This window comes from Xyrauchen texanus, chromosome 1 (genome assembly GCF_025860055.1).
Source record: "Xyrauchen texanus isolate HMW12.3.18 chromosome 1, RBS_HiC_50CHRs, whole genome shotgun sequence".
NCBI lineage: Eukaryota > Metazoa > Chordata > Actinopteri > Cypriniformes > Catostomidae > Xyrauchen > Xyrauchen texanus.
This window is the reverse complement of record NC_068276.1, coordinates 19,827,212-19,846,817: the sequence shown is the minus strand read 5'-3', so window position 1 is coordinate 19,846,817 and position 19,606 is coordinate 19,827,212. Positions and strand designations below refer to the sequence as shown.

Genomic DNA, 19,606 nt, shown 5'->3' with positions numbered 1-19,606 from the left:
CCAGCCTTGAACTGTTACAAATACATTATGGGATGCTATAATAGTCATTGCTTTTATAAATCACAGTATTTTTCATACGTTTTCAACACATTTGCAGTCTGGCCTGCTGTTTTTTTGGGGGGGGTTTCCCCAACTAAGAATCCAGTTGTTAATTGTTAACTGCCTTACTGTGTTGCCTTTGTTTACTTATTCTTGTAAGTGTCTACAGCACCAAGTGGACCTGTAAAACATGATTTAAGTAGCCCTTCAGATATTGCATGAAAATAATGAATGGCTGTTTTATGAAACTTGCGAAAAGCGAATAGAGTCTGAGATGGTATGCATTGTTGCTGGCAAAATTACAAAACACATTATCGTTTATGAAGAAATATCAAGATGCCGTTAGTCTTATTGATGTGTACCCAGAAGCTATGAGATGCAGAGCTTTTTGATTCAACCCCTTTGAAAAAGAATCTGCCTGGGATGTTAATGAATGCTAACACCAACATGTTTTGCGACTTTCACGAGGGATAGTGAATTACCTATGGATATAGTGATAGCATGCACATTAGCAGTAAGGAAACTATTCTTCCTCTCTTATCTTGGAAAATATTAACAACATGATTTAAATGTATTTTTTTCTGTGCCATTTCTAATATATCTATAGTTTTACCACTTTGGTCTTAATATCTTGGTTTCTCTCTACCAAACATTGCTGCTAGGGGCTGAAAATCTAATGATCATAGATTTAATTTCCTCTACACCAGGTGCATGCTATGAGAAATTATTCAGATCAGCAAGAGAAAAGTTTGATTTCCTGTTATTTGTTTAAGTTTTGTCCTTGGTTTTGCTGTGATAATGATAACCACCAATGCTTGGACAAATGAATCTGAAAACTGTAAGAAAGCCATTAAAAAAACACACAAAAACGAATGTACACACGGTAGGTGTGTTTACATGGAATGAATTGGTCATGCTCCTCATAGCACTTTGAATGCTCCACATTTCCATGTATATACTTAAAAACACCTTAAATAAAGTTGGACTAAAATACCATAAAACCAGTGAGCTCCTCTGGGTCCTATTTTCCATTTTTATCAGTGGAAAATGAACAAGAATTGGACCTTTTCAGCATTTGTTTGTTTCATTTTTCTGGGTGAAGTGCCTTTGCCCTCAGGCAAATGTGATCTAATTAAATTGAATGTAGGGACATGAACTTTGGAAAACTTGTAGCCACAATAGTCAGCATATCTACTTCAAGAAACCCTGCTCTAAAATAACACACATGCTAAAAAGAGAGGCGAAAGTGTGCAACTGTACCAATATTGCTTTCTGGGCATATTGCAATGAAGAAAACAAAAACTTATCTCAACCAAAAGAAGCAATATTGCAGCTCTGCTCCCTTTGTTATGAGTCATCTTACAAATTATAGTGCATTGCTGTTCACCACACACACATACACGCACATAAACACACACAAAAATGTTGTCCCTCCGCAGACGATGAGCAGAGAAAGAGGTTTTCACAAGGTCGAATGACTCTAAACATCATCATCCTTAGAGGAGGGGAAGTTTTATTTATTTAGTTATTTGGTTTGGGTGAGTGTGTATGTGGCAGTATCCTTAATGGTCCCAGAGAGAGTGTGCTGGGCTTTTCCTGTGTTGTGAAGTGGAAAATGGCCTCTGTGTCTCAAGATAATAAAAGTGCAGTGGATGTGGAGAACGGCACAAGATTACAAACAGGGCTTAGAGATGCCAGGGGATCTTGGAGGTGCTGAGGTGACAAACAGGATTAGAGCCAACAGATGCTTCTGAAAGAAAAATGCAAATATAGGGGATCTGTGAATGTCTGAACAAAGGGAGGGAATGGTTTAAGTATCACAAATTGCTTCACAAAGAGCATTTTTTTTAAAAATAGGAAGACAAAGATCTTTCAGGTGTAGCTATTGTCACGAAACGAGCATAGATAGTGAGAGTGCTTGAGAAGACTCGGACCTCAGACCATTACGGTTATTATTGCTCAGTATTCCCTCGATATGGGCGAGACCGATAGGAAGTGTGACTACGTGCGGCATTACACTAGTCAACAAGGTTTTTTTTGGATTTTGCAAGGGTCCTGATGCATGGTTGGAAATATCATAGTTCTGAGGATCAGCGGAAAGACTACAAACTTTATTTGTATCGAACCCCTTGTGCCTTTGTTGGTGCATTTCTGTGCAAGCCAAGCTTTCCTTTTCCTCTTGCTAGGATGCCGCAGGTAGAGACAGCAGGTCTTTCTTGCCGTTTTTATGGACAGGTGAGTTTGAAGTTTTGGCCGTTTTTCTAGGCGGGCTTTGTTCAACAACATCATGCAGAGATGGCTCCTTGTACATTGCGACTGGACAAAAAAAGTAGAAAGAATGAGTTCCTCAAAACACAAACCATTTTCAAAGTGTATCTAAATTTAAAGGTGCTGTAAGCAATTTTTCATGGAATGCTATGCAGTAAATGTTCAATATCTCTGAAAAATTGTCCTGAGATATCTCGACGGTCTCTTTGACAGCACTAGACTGTGTAATCAGCAAACAGAAATGTGACCTCGGGCCAATGTCACATTCTTTGAATTGCCAATCAGAAGACTTTGATGCGCTTTCTGCCTTAGTTTTATGTAAATATTTATCTTATGTGTGAGCTGATTCTCAAAAGCTATAGCCAGTTATGCAGTCCACCAATAATGTTAGAGCGACAATAAGAAATGCCCACTAGTGACATACAGTACATGGACTAGCGATATCTAGCGATCAGGCACAAATTAACCATAGGTCCAAACCCAAGGGGCCTCAAGCTCTAAACCATTTATTTTTTATTTTTTGTAAATGTCAGCCTTGTGTGAAATGCCTTTTCCAACAGCATGAACATAGGCACCCAGTGTGCTTTCAAGGAATCTGCATCTGACAGGCGCAGCACATTTACTGTATTTGAAGGACTACAGAGAACAGCCTCTGACTCACAAAATGCAGTTTACCCTGGCTGTGTACAAAGCTGATGGTTTAAATACATTTTTACTGTATATAAGCAACATAATTTGTGCAAAACTGTGCAAGATCTATGGAGGACTTTAAAATGTTTAAGTCCTGCATGCATTAAATGTCTAATGAAAAGGCAAAAGTAGGCCTAAATAAAGTATGATCCTGTAACAGAGTGCATAAAGAAGAACGTAGTCATATAACTGTCATGCAGTAGTTGTAATAGTATTTTTATTTTCATTGGGTATGGGAGGCCTCCATCATGTATCGGCCCATGGGGCTCTAAGTTCTTAATCCGTCCTTGCAAGAGACAATGTCACTGGTGGTGTGAACAGGGCTTAAGTCTAATGGAAGTTACAGAATGACTAACATCGCTTACAGCACCTTTAATGATCAACAAATGAAGAATAATTGATTAATGGAATTTTCCAATAATCACAAATTAATCAGCATCATGCTATTGATTACCACAGAATACACTTTAAAATTTGTAAAAGCATTAAAAAAATATTTTTACAGTAATGCACAATGAAAGTCTATGAGGCAATGCATTACACCAAACCAACATTAAAATACACATTTACAAAAGTATAGCTGCAACATTTTATGTGTTAACATGGGACTACTGTAATAGAAAAGCTTACAAACCTTTTTTATGCCTTGATAAGTTATATCCAATATTTCAGATCCAGTCAAGACCTTGTAAAGTCAGTAAACAAGGTTACTTACACTGGATACCAGACAGGGACTATTTATGTAGAGCAAATTCCATCCACAAGAATTATGCCATTAATGCATAACTGGAACTTATGCTGCCTTCCATTCAACTCGGAAAGTCAGAATTTCCAGCTTCCGAAAAAATACAATGGAATGCCACTGGAAGTCGGACTTCCAACTTGGAACATTATGCGGAAATCTGATTTTGCTGAGATGCAGGTGTGTGACGTCCGCAAACAACCCGGCACGCAGGGAGATGTACAAAGTTGAGGATAAACATTCACTTTTATTAAATAATATCGATCAATAAGTAAAAGTTCCTTCATAACATGATATTCAGGCTTGTTTAACAAACGTTTGCAGCAACAGATGGTAAATTATACTTTCTTTTGATAACTTTACACCTGTAGCACAAATGCTAGCATTGCAGCATTGTTTATATTTTAGGTTGTTAGGAGACGTTGTGTGACAGTCGAACACTGCTAATGGGACTGTTGCAGTTTTGTTTTCTTACACGTCATTTTCTGAGCGTCTGACATTGGAATGCCTTTATTGCCAAAGATCAGAAGAACCAAACAGTAGTCCTACCAATGAAAAGACTTCTGACAATACTCTGTCCTTGCCCCTTAGACTTCCTTTGTAAATGCATTACTGTACCCATATTTTTTGTTTTGTTTTTGCAAACAGAGGGATGAGTCTAAATAATTTTCTTGTAGTTTTCGTAATTGAAAGCAACAGATGCTGTCAAAGTTGAGTTGTGTTTAATCCAGAATATCCTTTAAATATTAAAATTATTCTGCAAACTTTTACACAGTAATATAGCCGTCATGTAATCATAAGAAACTAGGTCATACCTTCTATGAGTTTGGGCAGAAAGTGGGCTGCACCTTTTGTCTTTTTCACCCGGTTCCCTTTCATGACCTGTCCATCTCGGTTAATGCCTATGTACCAGGCCCGACCCGACTGTGTTTGACGGTACAAGATTGACGAGTATGTCACATAATAGTTCTCAAACACACACTCCTTAAACTTGCACTCCGGCGTGAAATGTTCCTGTAACATAGAAAATACGATGAGTTAGAGTAACAAATTGTATCTGCTGGCTGTTATTATACAGTATTCTGTATATACAGGGTTCAGCTGGGACGGGAGGAAAATGGGACCCACATTTCACTGTGACAGGGTTGTGAAAGCATTAATGTGCTGAGGAACAGGAAAAGAACACACACACACACACACACACACACACACACACACACACACACACACACACACACACACACACACACACACACACACGTTGGTGCAGCTATCATTATGAGGACTCTCCACAGACATAATGATTTTTATACTCTACGAACTATAGATTCAATCCCGTATAAAACATTGTTTAGTATGTGTTTTTAAGTTATTTTAATTAAGGGGACACTAAAAATGTCCTCATAAACCACATAATACCCTTGTAATTACCCATTTTTAACCTAAGAAATGGTTCTCGTAGTAATCTTTGCCCAAAGCCTAAACACAACCCAACTTCCTTATTCTAAAAATCCCTGCTGGAGAGAGCAGCCTGTCAGTAAGCAAAGACCAACATCTCTCTTTTATTCTCTTTCTCTCTCCTCCCATCACATTTGTCTTTTATTTCTCTCTCTCTCTCTGTCATTTCGTAACCTTGTCAGGGAACAAACCAATTTCCAGGATTAACTGGGATCCTTGGTGTGACTGGTGAGCAGAGCAGTTGAATAAGGGGTTTGCTCCTCTTTCTTTCTCTCTCTCTCTCTTTCTGTAATGTGTTTGTTTTTAAACACACTCATCTGTCAACATAAGAAAATAAAGCCTTCTTCGTAAAATAGATTCATTCATGTAGTCATTTAGGCTTTCCAACTTCCTTCTGATCTTGCACCTGTATTAAACTAGTCTATCATAGGAAATCATGAAAATAATAAAAACAAGAAATAATTATATAAAAAACAAAGTACAGTTCTTTTTTTTGTTGTTGTTGTTATAGACTACAAAATTCTTTTTTGTAGAAATACTGGGCATTAAAGACCTTTAGAGTACACTATGGGAGCTAAGGGTAAAAGTCTCTGCCAACTTCAATTAATTTGTTTATTAACTAAATAGCTAATTAACTGCCAAATTGAATTTAAGCTTCCAGAAGACAGAACAGGATATATAGTGACAATATGTGTTTATTTGTGTGAGCCTGTGTATGTGTGTGTATGTGTATGTGTGTACACCAAATTCAAATGCAGGGAATTTCAAAACACTTGAGAATCTCCCTCTTGATTTGGCAGTAAATGGGACCCACTACATAGCTGTCTGGCTGTTCCAGTCTTATTCTCATTAAATTAGTAAAGAATTAGGGTGGACTTTTTCCTCTCCAAGAGCCAAATCAATTCTTAAACTATAATGAGATACTAAAAAGAAGTTCAGAAATGAAAATGAAGGCGAGCAAGAGTGTGTAAGTGTGACTGAGCAAGAATGTGAGAGAGTGAGATGCTATCTAAATAACACTAGTAAGTTGCTTTGTTCGCTTTCTCTATTCCGACTCTTTCTCTCTGTAAAGGAAATAAAGACTTTAGTGATTTCTGTATTCCTGGATCTCTGAATTCTTTAGAGAGCTGAAAGAAACAGGTTGACCTCAACCAGCATATTTTAGCCTTTTCGTTCAAGGTTGTAGTGCTCTTAATCACCAGCAGGTGTCAGGACAACACACAGGTCTCGGTCAGTCCTCAGTGTACTTAGGGTGTTTTCATACTTGAGTCCTCGTTAAAAAAAAAAAACAAACCCAGTCAACTTTAAGTGGACCAAAAAGTGGTCCAGAGTGAAAAAGGATCCAGTTCTCTTAGCATTCACACAGTCTGAGACCTTGTAAGTGAGCTCAGATCTCTTTTTTACGGTGGCCCAGTAGTGCACAAAACAACGAAATTCAAAAAGCAAACATAAGTTCACAACACAACGGAAACAAGCCACAACACAACGCAAAAAAGCCGCAACACAACGGAAACAAGCCACAACACAACGAAATAGCCACAACACAACGGAATAGCCACAACACAACGGAATAGCCACAACACAACGGAAATGCTCCCGACCACTAGGGGGACAGGTGGTCTCCGGAAACGGTAAATTGCTCTCAATCTCCCATGCGTTATCGCTGGCGGTCTGGATTAGTGATGGGCAATCCGGCTCTTTTTCGTGAGTCGGCTCGTTTGACTCAGCTCACTGAAAAGAGCCAGCTCTTTTGGCTCACAAACGGCTCTTTAAAAAAAAAATGTTTTCTCTATGATAGGTGTGAAAACAATTCTAATTCAATTATTAAATGAAATCATACTCACAATGTCTCACAATTTCTTTAAAAATGCATTGATTTGTTATGAAAAAATAATACTATTAAGCATTTGCATTAAAACTTTTTAATGTATAGAAACAACATTCAAAACAAATACAATCTGAACATAATAGAACCCATATTAAAGAAAAAGCTGTTTCTCGAAGCTCCGCTAGCTTCACAGTTGGGTGCACAGATCGCATATGCCGGTGTAGGTTGTGCGTAGAACCGGCTTTATGCGATATTTTTTTTTGGCAAATTCTACACTGTGCTTTAACATTGTCCACATCATTAAAGTGGTTCCAAATGCTGCTGTGCTTCCGACTCATTTTCCTGCTTTTGCTTTGTTTTCACATGTGTTTTTCCTCTCTTCTCCTCCGAGTTTGACGCTGTGTGTGTGTGTGTGAAATATCGGCTTTTTAGTGCCGACGCTGCCCCCTAGTGGTCGGGATCATTTCCGTTGTGTTGTGGCTATTCCGTTGTGTTGTGGCTATTTCGTTGTGTTGTGGCTTGTTTCCGTTGTGTTGCGGCTTTTTTGCGTTGTGTTGTGGCTTGTTTCCGTTGTGTTGTGAACTTATGTTTGCTTTTTGAATTTCGTTGTGTTGTGCAATACTGGGCCACCGTACTTTTTGGTCCACTTTACCAGTTACAGGTTCTTAGTCCTTTTTGTATTCACACACAGTGTCTTTTGTGGAACCGAGACCACATTATAAAAGATAGTATTTATTATAGTAATTATGATTAGGGCTATATTTAATGTTAAGAGGACAAATAGCTCTACATATTAACTTATAAGGTAATATAAACATACTTAGTGCTCTCAAAACCAATAAGCAGCATAAGAACAGGTGTATATATTCAATATAACTTAATTAATTCATCTTTGGCATCAATGTTATGTAATTCTGAATAATTACATATTGTTTATACATTAAAAGAGAAAAGTTATGTAACAGAACTGAATGCGTTGTATTTGTATATTAAAAATACTAGATTTAAAGGCACAATTCAACATTGAGTCAGGGTCGATTAGTCGTATTAACGACAAACAATAAGATTAATCACAATTTTGTTTCATCTACTTCCATTCACAGAATACAATATATATATATATATTCCTGTCATAATTTCGTACCTTTCATGGGGCTTTTTAAGGCGTTCATTTAAACCCTCAAATCTTCATTTGCACAGAACAGTAAATTAAGACCTTTGAGTTCATTTTGTGAGCAGTTTACAGTATTTTAATATGCTTCCCAAGCTGTCATCTCCATAGAAACAGAGGAAGTGGCTTGTTGCGTCTCTCCCGTGCTCGCATTGTTATTTCCTGCGTACGGGAACCTGTCAGGGCCAAACAAGTTTCATGTAATTTCATTTATTTATAAAGCACTTTCCTACTACATGGTTGCTCAAAGTGCTGTACATTCATAAAAGCCAGAAAACATAAAAAAAATCGGACCACATTAAAACATCAATCAATACATCAATGCCTCTACTGAAAGGCCAAGGAATACTACAAAATTTGAACATGAGCTTTAAAAGTTGAAATGCTAGAAGCAGCTATAATTTCAAGCAGCAGTCCGTTCCATAATCTAGGCAATGCAATTGAAAAGGCACGATCACCTTTTGATTTCAAATGAGATTGGGGCACTGAGAGTAATAATTTATTAGCCGATCTAAGTGTTCTCCGAGGCAGCTGTAAAGAAATGAGGTCAGACACATAAGCGGGGGCCATTCCATGGACTGCTTTAAACACAAACAGTAATACCTTATATTTTATCCTCAATTCAACCAGCAGCCAGCGAAGCAAAGCCAGAATTGGTGAGAGGTGATCCCTCTTCTTTGCCCCAACAAGTAGCCTTGCTGCTGCGTTTGAGTTAGCTGCAGTCTCTAAATCGAGACCTGACAGGATCCGATGTAAAGTACAGTTCAGTAATCTAAACGTGATAAAATTAAGGCATGAATCACTTTCTCCAAATTTGGAAAAATCAGCTCTTAACCACAACATGTATCTGCTTATAGTTTATCATCTACCATCTCCTTGAGAAGTCATAGCAAAACGACATAATGACTACATGAGGATGGCCTCATGTGCATAATGATGTCTTTAACTGCTGAAACGAATACATCCTCAAATTGATCAAATGTGCAGATGTCTCCGCTGCATCAACAACTTGTATGGAAAAATAAACTCTAATCATATTTACTTTGCTAACAAAATAGTTTGTGCCTACATAGGGGTTAAAACCAAGCCCTCCAGCCAGGTTAAATATTCTATTTATAGTTGAAAACAATATCCTAGGTGAGTTTTGGTTCCGCTCGTGATCCTAGAAAATAACTTGCTCTTGCAGTCTTCACAGCCGTCTGATATTTTTTCAAACTCTCCCTTAAAATTTGGAGAGAGACAAATTGTCTTTCCTCCATTTCTGCTTGACTTTCCTGCCCAAGGGCACAGATATAATTATTAAGCCAAGGCTCTGGAGTTACATTTAATTTCTTGACTCTGTATCTACAGTGCATCTGGAAAGTATTCACAGCGCTTCACTTTTTCCACATTTTGTTATGTTACAGCCTTATTCCAAAATGGATTAAATTCATTATTTTCCTCAAAATTCTACAAACAATACCCCATAATGACACCGTGAAAGCAGTTTGTTTGAAATCTTTGCAAATGTATAAAAAAAATAAAATAAATAAAATTCACATGTACATAAATATTCACAGCCTTTGCCATGACACTCACAATTGAGCTCAGGTACATCCTGTTTCCACTGATCATCCTTGAGATGTTTCTACAACTTGATTGGAGTCCACCTGTGATAAATTCAGTTGATTGGACATGATTTGGAAAGGCACACACCTGTCTATACAAGGTCCCAGAGTTAAAGTGCATGTCACTGCACAAACCAAGCCATGAAGTCCAAGGAATTGTCTGAAGACCTCCGAGACAGGATTGTATTGAGGCACAGATCCCAGTGTCCCAATGAGCCATCCATAAATGGAAGAAGTTTGGAACCACCAGGACTCTTCTGAGCTGGCCGCACGGCTAAATTGAGCGATCAGGGGAGAAGGGCCTTAGTCAGGGAGGTGACCAAGAACCCGATGGTCACTCTGACAGAGCTTCAGCATTTCTCTGTGGAGAGAGGAGAACCTCCCAGAAGAACAACCATCTCTGCAGCACTCCACCAATCAGGCCTGTATGGTAGAGTGGCCAGACGGAAGCCATTCCTCAGTAAAAGGCACATGACAGCCCACCTGGAGTTTGCCAAAAGGCACCTGAACGTCTCTCAGACCATGAGAAACAAAATTCTCTGTTCTGATGAAACAAACATTGAAGTCTTTGGCCTGAATGGGAAGCATCATGTCTGGAGGAAACCAGGCACCGCTCATCACCTGGCCAATACCATCCCTACAGTGACGCATGGTGGTGGCAGCATCATGCTGTGGGGATGTTTTTCAGTGGCAGAAACTGGGAGATTAGTCAGGATCGAGGGAAAGATGAATGCAACAATGTACAGAGACATCTTTGATGAAAACCTGCTCCAGAGCACTCTGGACCTCAGACTGTGTCGAAGGTTCATCTTCCAACAGGACAACGACCCTAAGCACTCAGCCAAGATAACAAAGGAGTGGCTATGGGACAACTCTGTGAATGTCCTTGAGTGGCCCAGCCAGAGCCCAGACTTGAACCCGATTGAACATCTCTGGAGAGATCTGAAAATGGCTGTGCACTGACACTCCCCATCCAACCTGATGCAGCTTTAGTCAAGTCAAGTCAAGTGGTTTTTATTGTCGTTTCAACCATATACAGTTAGAACAGTACACAGCAAAACGAGACAACATTCCTCCAGGACCATGGTGCTACATAAAAACAACAAAGGACCAACACAGGACCACATGAGACAACACAACGAAATAAAATACCTATATAAAAAAAAAAAAAAAAAACCTACATATACCTATATTAAGTGCACGTGCAAACATGTGCAAAAAGTACGGGACAGTACAACACATTTCTGACAATGAACAGGACAATAGACAGTGCAGCGCCGACCAGTACTCAGCAGTGCAAAAAGATGACAGTTTCTAAAAATGTAAACATAACATACTATGAGATAATGTTCTATGCACATAGCAGTTATTGAGGTAGCAGACAGTTATAAAGTGACAGTAATTAAAGTGCAACTCAGGACACGTGTGTGTCAAACCAGTCTCTGAGTATTGAGCAGTCTGATGGCTTGAGGGAAGAAGCTGTTACACAGTCTGGCCGTGAGGGCCCGAATGCTTCGGTACCTCTTGCCAGACGGGAGGAGGGTAAAGAGTTTGTGTGAGGGGTGTGTGGGGTCGTCCACAATGCTGGTTGCTTTGCGGATACAGTGTTTTTTTGTAAATGTCTTTGATGGAGGGAAGAGAGACCCCAATGATCTTCTCAGCTGTCCTCACTATCCTCTGCAGGGCTTTGCGGTCCGAAACGGTGCAAGTCCCAAACCAGGCAGTGATGCAGCTGCTCAGGATGCTCTCAATAGTCCCTCTATAGAATGTAGTGAGGATGGGGGTTGGGAGATGTGCTTTCCTCAGCCTTCGAAGAAAGTAGAGACGCTGCTGGGCTTTCTTGGTGATAGAGCTGGCATTGAGGGACCAGGTGAGGTTGTCCGCCAAGTGAACACCAAGGAATTTGGTGCTCTTGACGATCTCCACAGAGGAGCTGTCCATGTTCAGCGGAGAGTTCACCTTGTGCTCTCCTAAAGTCAACAACCATCTCTTTTGTTTTGTCGACATTCAGGGACAGGATGTTGGCTCTACACCAGTTCGTCAGCCGCTGCACCTCCTCTCTGTATGCTGACTCGTCGTTCTTGCTGATGAGACCCACCACGGTCGTGTCATCGGCGAACTTGATGATGTGATTCGAGCTGTGCATTGCTGCACAGTCGTGAGTCAGCAGAGTGAACAGCAGTGGACTGAGCACACAGCCCTGGGGGGGCCCCAGTGCTCAGTGTGGTGGTGGTGGAGATGCTGTTCCTGCAAAGAAGAATAGGAGAAACTGCCCAAAAATTGTTGTGCCAAGCTTGTAGCATCATACACAAAAAACTTCAGGCTGTAATTGGTGCCAACGGTGCTTCAACAAAGTATTGAGCAAAGGCTGTGAATACTAATGTACATGTGATTTTCTCAGTTTTAATTTTTAATAAATTTGCAAAGATTTCAAACAAACTTCTTTCCCATTGTCATTATGGGGTATTGTTTGTAGAATTTTGGAATAAGGCTGTAACATAACAAAATGTGGAAAAAGTGAAGCGCTGTGAATACTTTCCGGATGCACTGTATATCCATACACACAGAGTTGAACCGAGTCACCAGCTCCTCAGGGCCCACATTAGGAGGTGTGGACTCAATAAAGCTGATCGATGGGGACGATTTATACATCTCCAAAAAATGTACAGCTGTTGACATTACGCAACAGCTGTGAATTGGCATTACGCAAATGGGAAAATCAGAATACGCATTATTAGTGAACCAAACCCAAGGCTGAAAGTGAACCGTACTCAGACCACCTCTCGAGATGGTCTCGGCTCGGTTCACTTTAAAGGGTTCTAAGATCATTTGGTGTGTTCACATAAGAGCCAAAAATCCAGCGAACTGTGCTCAGACCCCCAAAATGAACATCGGAACAACGAATTGTCTGGAACAATAAGCAGTTGATTTGCAGCCATGTCAATCAGTGGCTGAGTTCAGAATGACTACCACTACTCTTACGTTTTCTGCAATTTAAAGACATGTCAGAAATAGCGAGAGTAGTATGGTAGTGTGTCATTCCGAATTAAGCTAGTGACTTAACAGTTTTTGTGTGATGGTACCTCTAAGGGCAACTGGTTTTAGACTGGCTTCCAATTCATCATAACAAGTGTTCATGATGACCTAGAATAAATTCTGGTGAACTTTGGAGATAACCCACGAAGGTCTGTTATACCTTGAGAAAGCAATCTATTTGAATTCCCATGACACTAGGTTTTGGCATACAGATTTTGAATCACCAAGTGCCCCCAATTTTCCAATCACCAATCAAGCCATGTGAAGGTCACTTTAAAAAAAGTATATGTCTGCATATACTGCACTACAATGCAATCTTCATATATGGTACATGTAATACATTTTTATTTGGAAAAAATGTATCCCCCGGATTATTGTAAGTGTCAGTTTGTTATTTTACTCTTTATTGCAGCAGCAATAAATTCAGGTAATTTTTGGTCAAGTTGAATATCTACTTGCAGATAAACACTGCTGATACAACTGATGAATATAATGTGGGCTTGCATTAATTGTCTGTGTGTGTGATTTGTACTTTTTGTAGTGTAGGCCTGAATATGGCCCATCTCACGGGCAGCTTGGATTTCAATAATCGTCCAACTGAATGTTAGGTAATACTGGAATTGGTTTGCAGCAGGAGTGCACTAGCTAACTAAATTTATGTTTTAACTAAAACGACGCACCCTGAAAACTGCACCGTTAACTGCTCCTTGTCAGAGTCTTCCGTAAATCTTTAGTTTATACGTAGGGTTTAGTTTCATGGTGCAACACTCAAATATTTAGTAGTACGTAAATTGTGACTTGGTGCCTATTTACGCCACTACTAGGCTAAGTTGTAATTTGTGTATAGCTGATGCAACCGACCGGTTCTTTATATATATATATATATATATATATATATATATATATATATATATATATATATATATATATATATTATTATTTTTTTTGCAGTACAAGCTTGCCCAGAGTTTTCTTAAGCCGTTTGGAGTGTGATGCAGCATGTTTCCTTGGCAATGAAGTGGAGTCTGATGTTAGTGCAGCTTTCTGCAATGCACTTTTGAGTATGAAGATGTGATTGTTGTATGGTTGTAGGTTGAACATGTTTGCCTCAAGTTCCTTGGATGCAGAACTACCATGGAGTTCCAGAAACTTTGTGGGGGACAGGGATGGGCCTTGTGAGTGTGTGCTGTTGAAGAACTCTCTCAGCTGTCTTGCAGACTTTCAGGACGCTGTCTGACGGTCTTATAATGTTGACGGTCTTCATGTTGATCAGTGTGTTCATCTTTGGAAGAGCTCTCCACACTGATAAACAGGTCTCGAGTGCTGATAAACAGGTAGTGCATTGAATCTTCATATTTGTTTTACAGTGATGTTTTTCTCTGTGTCTTCTGTTTCAGGCTGAACACCACTGCCTTAATTGCCAGCATATCAGAAGGTTGTGCTATCCAGTGGAGAACAGTTGCCACTAGCTCTGATGGCATTTCTTGCTACCATTCTTTTGAAAGCTGATTTAAATTGCCTTGCTGTGGGATTGTTGTTAAATCCATTTCAGATATTTGTATTCTATTGTTCAGTTTAATAGTCCATTTTTGTGTGTTCTTGGAAGCTTCTGTTATTGAACAAATATATATGTATGATTTCCTTAAGTGTGCATATGTCAAACTTATTTCTGATTATGATTTAATAGATCAGGGGATTGTAGAAATAATTAAATGCTCACAAGCTGGTATGCACATATTCCAGAAATGAATGCAAATGCATGGGTAATTCCATTAAGTAAAGGTAAATTCATGTACAGGTGCTGGTCATACAATTAGAATATCATCAAAAAGTTGATTTATTTCAGTAATTTCATTCAAAAAGTGAAACTTGGATATTATATTCATTCATGACACACAGACTGATATATTTCAAATGTTTATTTCATTTAATTGTGATGATTAAAACTGACAACTAATGAAAATCCCAAATTCAGTATCTCCGAAAATTAGAATATTACTTAAGACCAATACAAAAAAGGATTTTTAGAAATGTTGGCCAACTGAAAAGTATGAACATGAAAAGTATGAGCATGTACAGCACTCAATACTTAGTTGGGGCTCCTTTTGCCTGAATTACTGCAGCAATGCGGCGTGGCATGGAGTCGATCAGTCTGTGGCACTGCTCGGGTGTTATGAGAGCCCAGGTTGCTCTGATAGTGGCCTTCAGCTCTTCTGCATTGTTATGTCTGGCGTATCGCATCTTCCTCTTCACAATACCCCATAGATTTTCTATAGGGTTAAGGTCAGGCAAGTTTGCTGGCCAATTAAGAACAGGGATACCATGGTCCTTAAACCAGGTACTGGTAGCTTTGGCACAGTGTGCAGGTGCCAAGTCCTGTTGGAAATGAAATCTGCATCTCCATAAAGTTGGTCAGCAGCAGGAAGCATGAAGTGCTCTAAAACTTCCTGGTAGACGGCTGCGTTGACCTTGGACCTCAGAAAACACAGTGGACCAACACCAGCAGATGACATGGCACCCCAAACCATCACTGACTGTGGAAACTTTACACTGGACTTCAAGCAACGTGAATTCTGTGCCTCTCCTCTCTTCCTTCAGACTCTGGGATCTTGATTTCCAAAGGAAATGCAAAATTTACTTTCATCAGAGAACATGACTTTGGACCACTCAGCAGCAGTCCAGTCCTTTTTGTCTTTAGCCCAGGCGAGACGCTTCTGACGCTGTGTCTTGTTCAAGAGTGGCTTGACACAAGGAATGCGACAGCTGAAACCCATGTCTTCTATACGTCTGTGCATGGTGGATCTTGAAGCACTGACTCCAGCTGCAGTCCACTCTTTGTGAATCTCCCCCACATTTTTGAATGGGTTTTGTTTCACCATCCTATCCAGGGTGCGGTTATCCCTATTGCTTGTACACTTTTTTCTACCACATCTTTTCCTTCCCTTTGCCTCTCTATTAATGTGCTTGGACACAGAGCTCTGTGAACAGCCAGCCTCTTTAGCAATGACCTTTTGTGCCTTGCCCTCCTTGTGCAAGGTGTCAATGGTCGGCTTTTGGACAGCTGTCAAGTCAGCATGATTGTGTAGCCTACAGAACTAGATTGAGAGACCATTTAAAGGCCTTTGCAGGTGTTTTGAGTTAATTAGCTGATTAGAGTGTGGCACCCGGTGTAATTTTCTGAGATACTGATTTTGGGGTTTTTCATTAGTTGTCAGTTATAATCATCAATTAAAAGGAATGAACACTTGAAATATATCAGTCTGTGTGGAATGAATGTATAAATTATCCAAGTTTCACTTTTTGAACGGAATTACTGAAATAAATCAACTTTTTGATGATATTCTAATTATATGACCAGCACCTGTATACTGCATTTGAACTTGTGTGTGTGTGTGTGTGTGTGTATATATATACTATACTACAGTTTTATATTTGGTTTTTCTTTTATTTTGAAGAGGTACTGTCTAGTTACAATATCAACACAAAGCTAGTCATTTTTATTAACAATCACTGATCTCAGTGATTATTACTTTAAACCCTGTTGATGTGCATGCACCCCTCCCAGAACTGATTGTCATCTGATATGTATAATTTTTCAACATTATAAACAATTTTGAACAGCACAATATACATGTAAATGTGAACTAATTTAAGCAAAGTAAAGTCAAACACACGGGTGGGGTCAATGAGTATCAACAAGTTTAAACTATAAAGGCAGAGAAACATTGCATCCTGTAACAATCTGCAGATGTCGCTACTGGATACTTTTGCATTAAAAAAGGTAATTTATACAATGATGTTGTATTTTTATGGTTGATTATTAAAGATTATGATCGTTATGCACACTCTATATGGGATAACGACTTGTTTGTGCTTAATTGGTACATAGTCTGTATAAATTACAACCTGTGGGCACTTTTGCCACATCCTTTAGTGAGCGTTGTTTCGTGGTTAAACGCCATACATCCGGTCATATTGAGAGTTTCGTCTGTTGGTGGTTGATGCCCTCTGTCGGTAGGGAATAGTAAGATGGCCGCCAGAGCACTTCCGGTGGCTTCACCTACTGCTGGAAGTTTAGAATTCTATGAGCAATCCAGTTATATATATAGATCAGTGGCCAGCGCCCATGGCTGCCACGGTTAATGAGCCAGTGTCTATGCCTGCCATGGTTAACGAGCCAGAGCCAATGCCTGTAACCTAACCTTTCCCAGAGCCAACTCCTGACACCTTGACCATCTCAGCCCCTGCCCTGTGGCCACCTTCTTGGCCCCTCGGCACAGCCCCTGCCCTTTGGCCGCCTCCCAGGCCTCCTGAGCCAGTCCCTGCCCTGCGGCCACCTCCCGGACCTGTTGTCACCTCCTTGGCCTCACAATTGCCTCCTGGATCCTTCTCTGTCATCTGTTTCTTCCTGCCCTCCTTTTCCATCTTTGGGCACCAGTGTGTGGGGGGTTCTGTCACATCCACACTGGACTCCCTCTCTCACTCCACACTCCGCTCTCTCTCCCTGAAGCACAAATCGTTCACACTTGAACCCAATCCAGCACTCAATCACATTCCCTGTATAAATACTCACCCCACAACTCCATCAATGTCTAGTCTCTGTAAGGAACACTCAGACTTACCTGCTCAACTTGAGTACTATACTTACATGATTAAGCTTCATTCATGTCCTCAAATTCCTTGTTTGACTACCTGGAGAGGTGCTCTTTCCACAATCTCCCTGGAAACACGAACTCAGTCATTATAAGCTAAGTTCCTATAACTGTTGACTTACCTGAAAAGTAATCTTCTTCAATAAAGCTTGCACTACTGGGTTACGGGGGGCAGGGAGACATGTCATGTCCCCCTCAATGTCTGAGGATCATAGTTAGCTTACCATACAGAAATACAGGGATGAATGTGCACAACATGGGTATTCCTTGGGATATGTCTTCTGTTCATTAAAAAATATTAAATTCTGCTTGTTTGAGATTGCTGAAGGTCTTTTTAAAATAATTCTGGTAAACCATAAGTAATGTGTCAAGTGTTACCAAATAAGCATTAAGGAATTACTTATGATCTGGACCATAATTTTAAAGTGAAAACAAATTATAAACCATTAATAGTAACTGAGGTGTTACTTGTCAGTTAGTAATAAATACTTGAGTGTTTGTTCCTACATAATATTCATTTAATCAAACAGATCAAACAAACATTCACAGACATCCAGAACATTTTTCTTTCATTGAATTATGAATCATTGAAATAATTGAACATATTTGAACATAATTGCATAGGCTACAAACCTTAACAGGATAATGCTTTTAGTTGCTGACTACGTGTTTTAAAACTCTTATATCTTAATATAAAGTAAAATAATACAATTATGTGTCTAAAGGACAAGTGTGTTGATCTCCACAAGACTTTAACAGAAAACGGACAGAAAACCGGTGTCACGAACACAGAGAGCGCCTCCCTCTCCAGTCATCGGAGCTCTGATTCACCGGAGTATTGATCGCTAGAACTACATTTCCCATAAACCCGCATACCTAGGTCTGATTACTCTACAGCTGTTCCCTGTTTCCCACGCTCTATTTAAAGCCGCTCAGTTCATTCATTCATTGCGAAGTCTTGTTTGCTCCGGCTACATTACCAAGCAAGTTACCCTCTGTTTACCCTTCTAGTTATTCTGTGTACCGTTCCAGCCTGTTGTTTAGACCTTGCTAGTTTGCCGCCTGCCTTGTTAATCTCTTGCCTGTTCCGTTCTACGATTGTTTGCTGCCTGTCCAGACCCCTGCCTGTTCTAGTTACTCTTCTGCCTGCCTATTATATTCTCTGTTTGCCTGCCTTTGACCCTGCCTGTACGACTTGTGTTCTGTTTATTATAAATCACCGCAGATGGATCCCAACTTGCCTGAGGCTTCATTACAACCGGCATGCCGCATGAGGCCAATTCAACATGTGTACTTCCACCCTAGACAGCCCAATTTTTAAATGTGTACAGTTTTTATCAAATTAATTTGACATGTTTCCTCCTTTGCCTATGTTCGGTATGAACAGAACAAAAGTATATTAATGTTTACCATGTGCAGGCAGATCGACGGGAGGGTGGAGCAAAATCGCACTCGCTCTTTTTTTAGTTTCATCGCGAGCACTGAATGTGGCGAAACCTGATTGGAATAGAAGCTTGATGGACGTGACACTAATTATTTTCTTTTCTTATCCATTAAATTATTTTGAAAAAAAGCACTTGACATAAAATTAAACACTTATTGTAAGATTCTATGAATAAAAAAAAATATTTTACAAATGTTTAATTTTTTTTGTGTGTATTCAAGTGTGTATTCATTAATTAATAATGCGTTACAATGACCCTCGATTTAAAATAATTAGTAATTCCTTCGTGTTTATGTGGTAACACTTGATTCATTACTGGTTACCAGAATTATATAAAAAAAGACCTCCAGCAATATCAAACATGCCAAAGTTAATAATTTGTAATGAACAAAGACCTACCAAGGAATACACATGTTGGGCACATATATCTGTAAGCTTACTATGATACTCTACCAGACACTGTAGCCATGATTTAGTGAGCTGTTACATTCATCAATTAATTCCCACAAAGAACACACGTGAGGCGCATGTTTCTCTGAAGGTGCATTTCAAGATCATGTTCACAATGAAAACATAATCATTCACATTTTAGACACTGTTTATGTTTTGATTAGTAATTAATAAGTACTGTAGTTATTTTTAATAAGCCATAGTTAGTAGATAGTTCTCAA

The 19,606-nt window shown here is 39.5% G+C and overlaps 1 long non-coding RNA gene across 2 annotated transcripts in view; it reads left to right on the top strand.

Annotated features, from left to right (window-relative positions):
- Positions 1–14,644, top strand: part of LOC127625779 (uncharacterized) — an 89,499-nt gene extending 74,855 nt beyond the window's left edge. For both annotated transcript variants that reach the window (XR_007968364.1, XR_007968371.1), the window contains exon 3: positions 14,237–14,644. This is a non-coding gene — a long non-coding RNA (uncharacterized LOC127625779). The remainder of the gene's footprint in view (positions 1–14,236) is intronic.
- Positions 14,645–19,606: the final 4,962 nt, after the last annotated feature.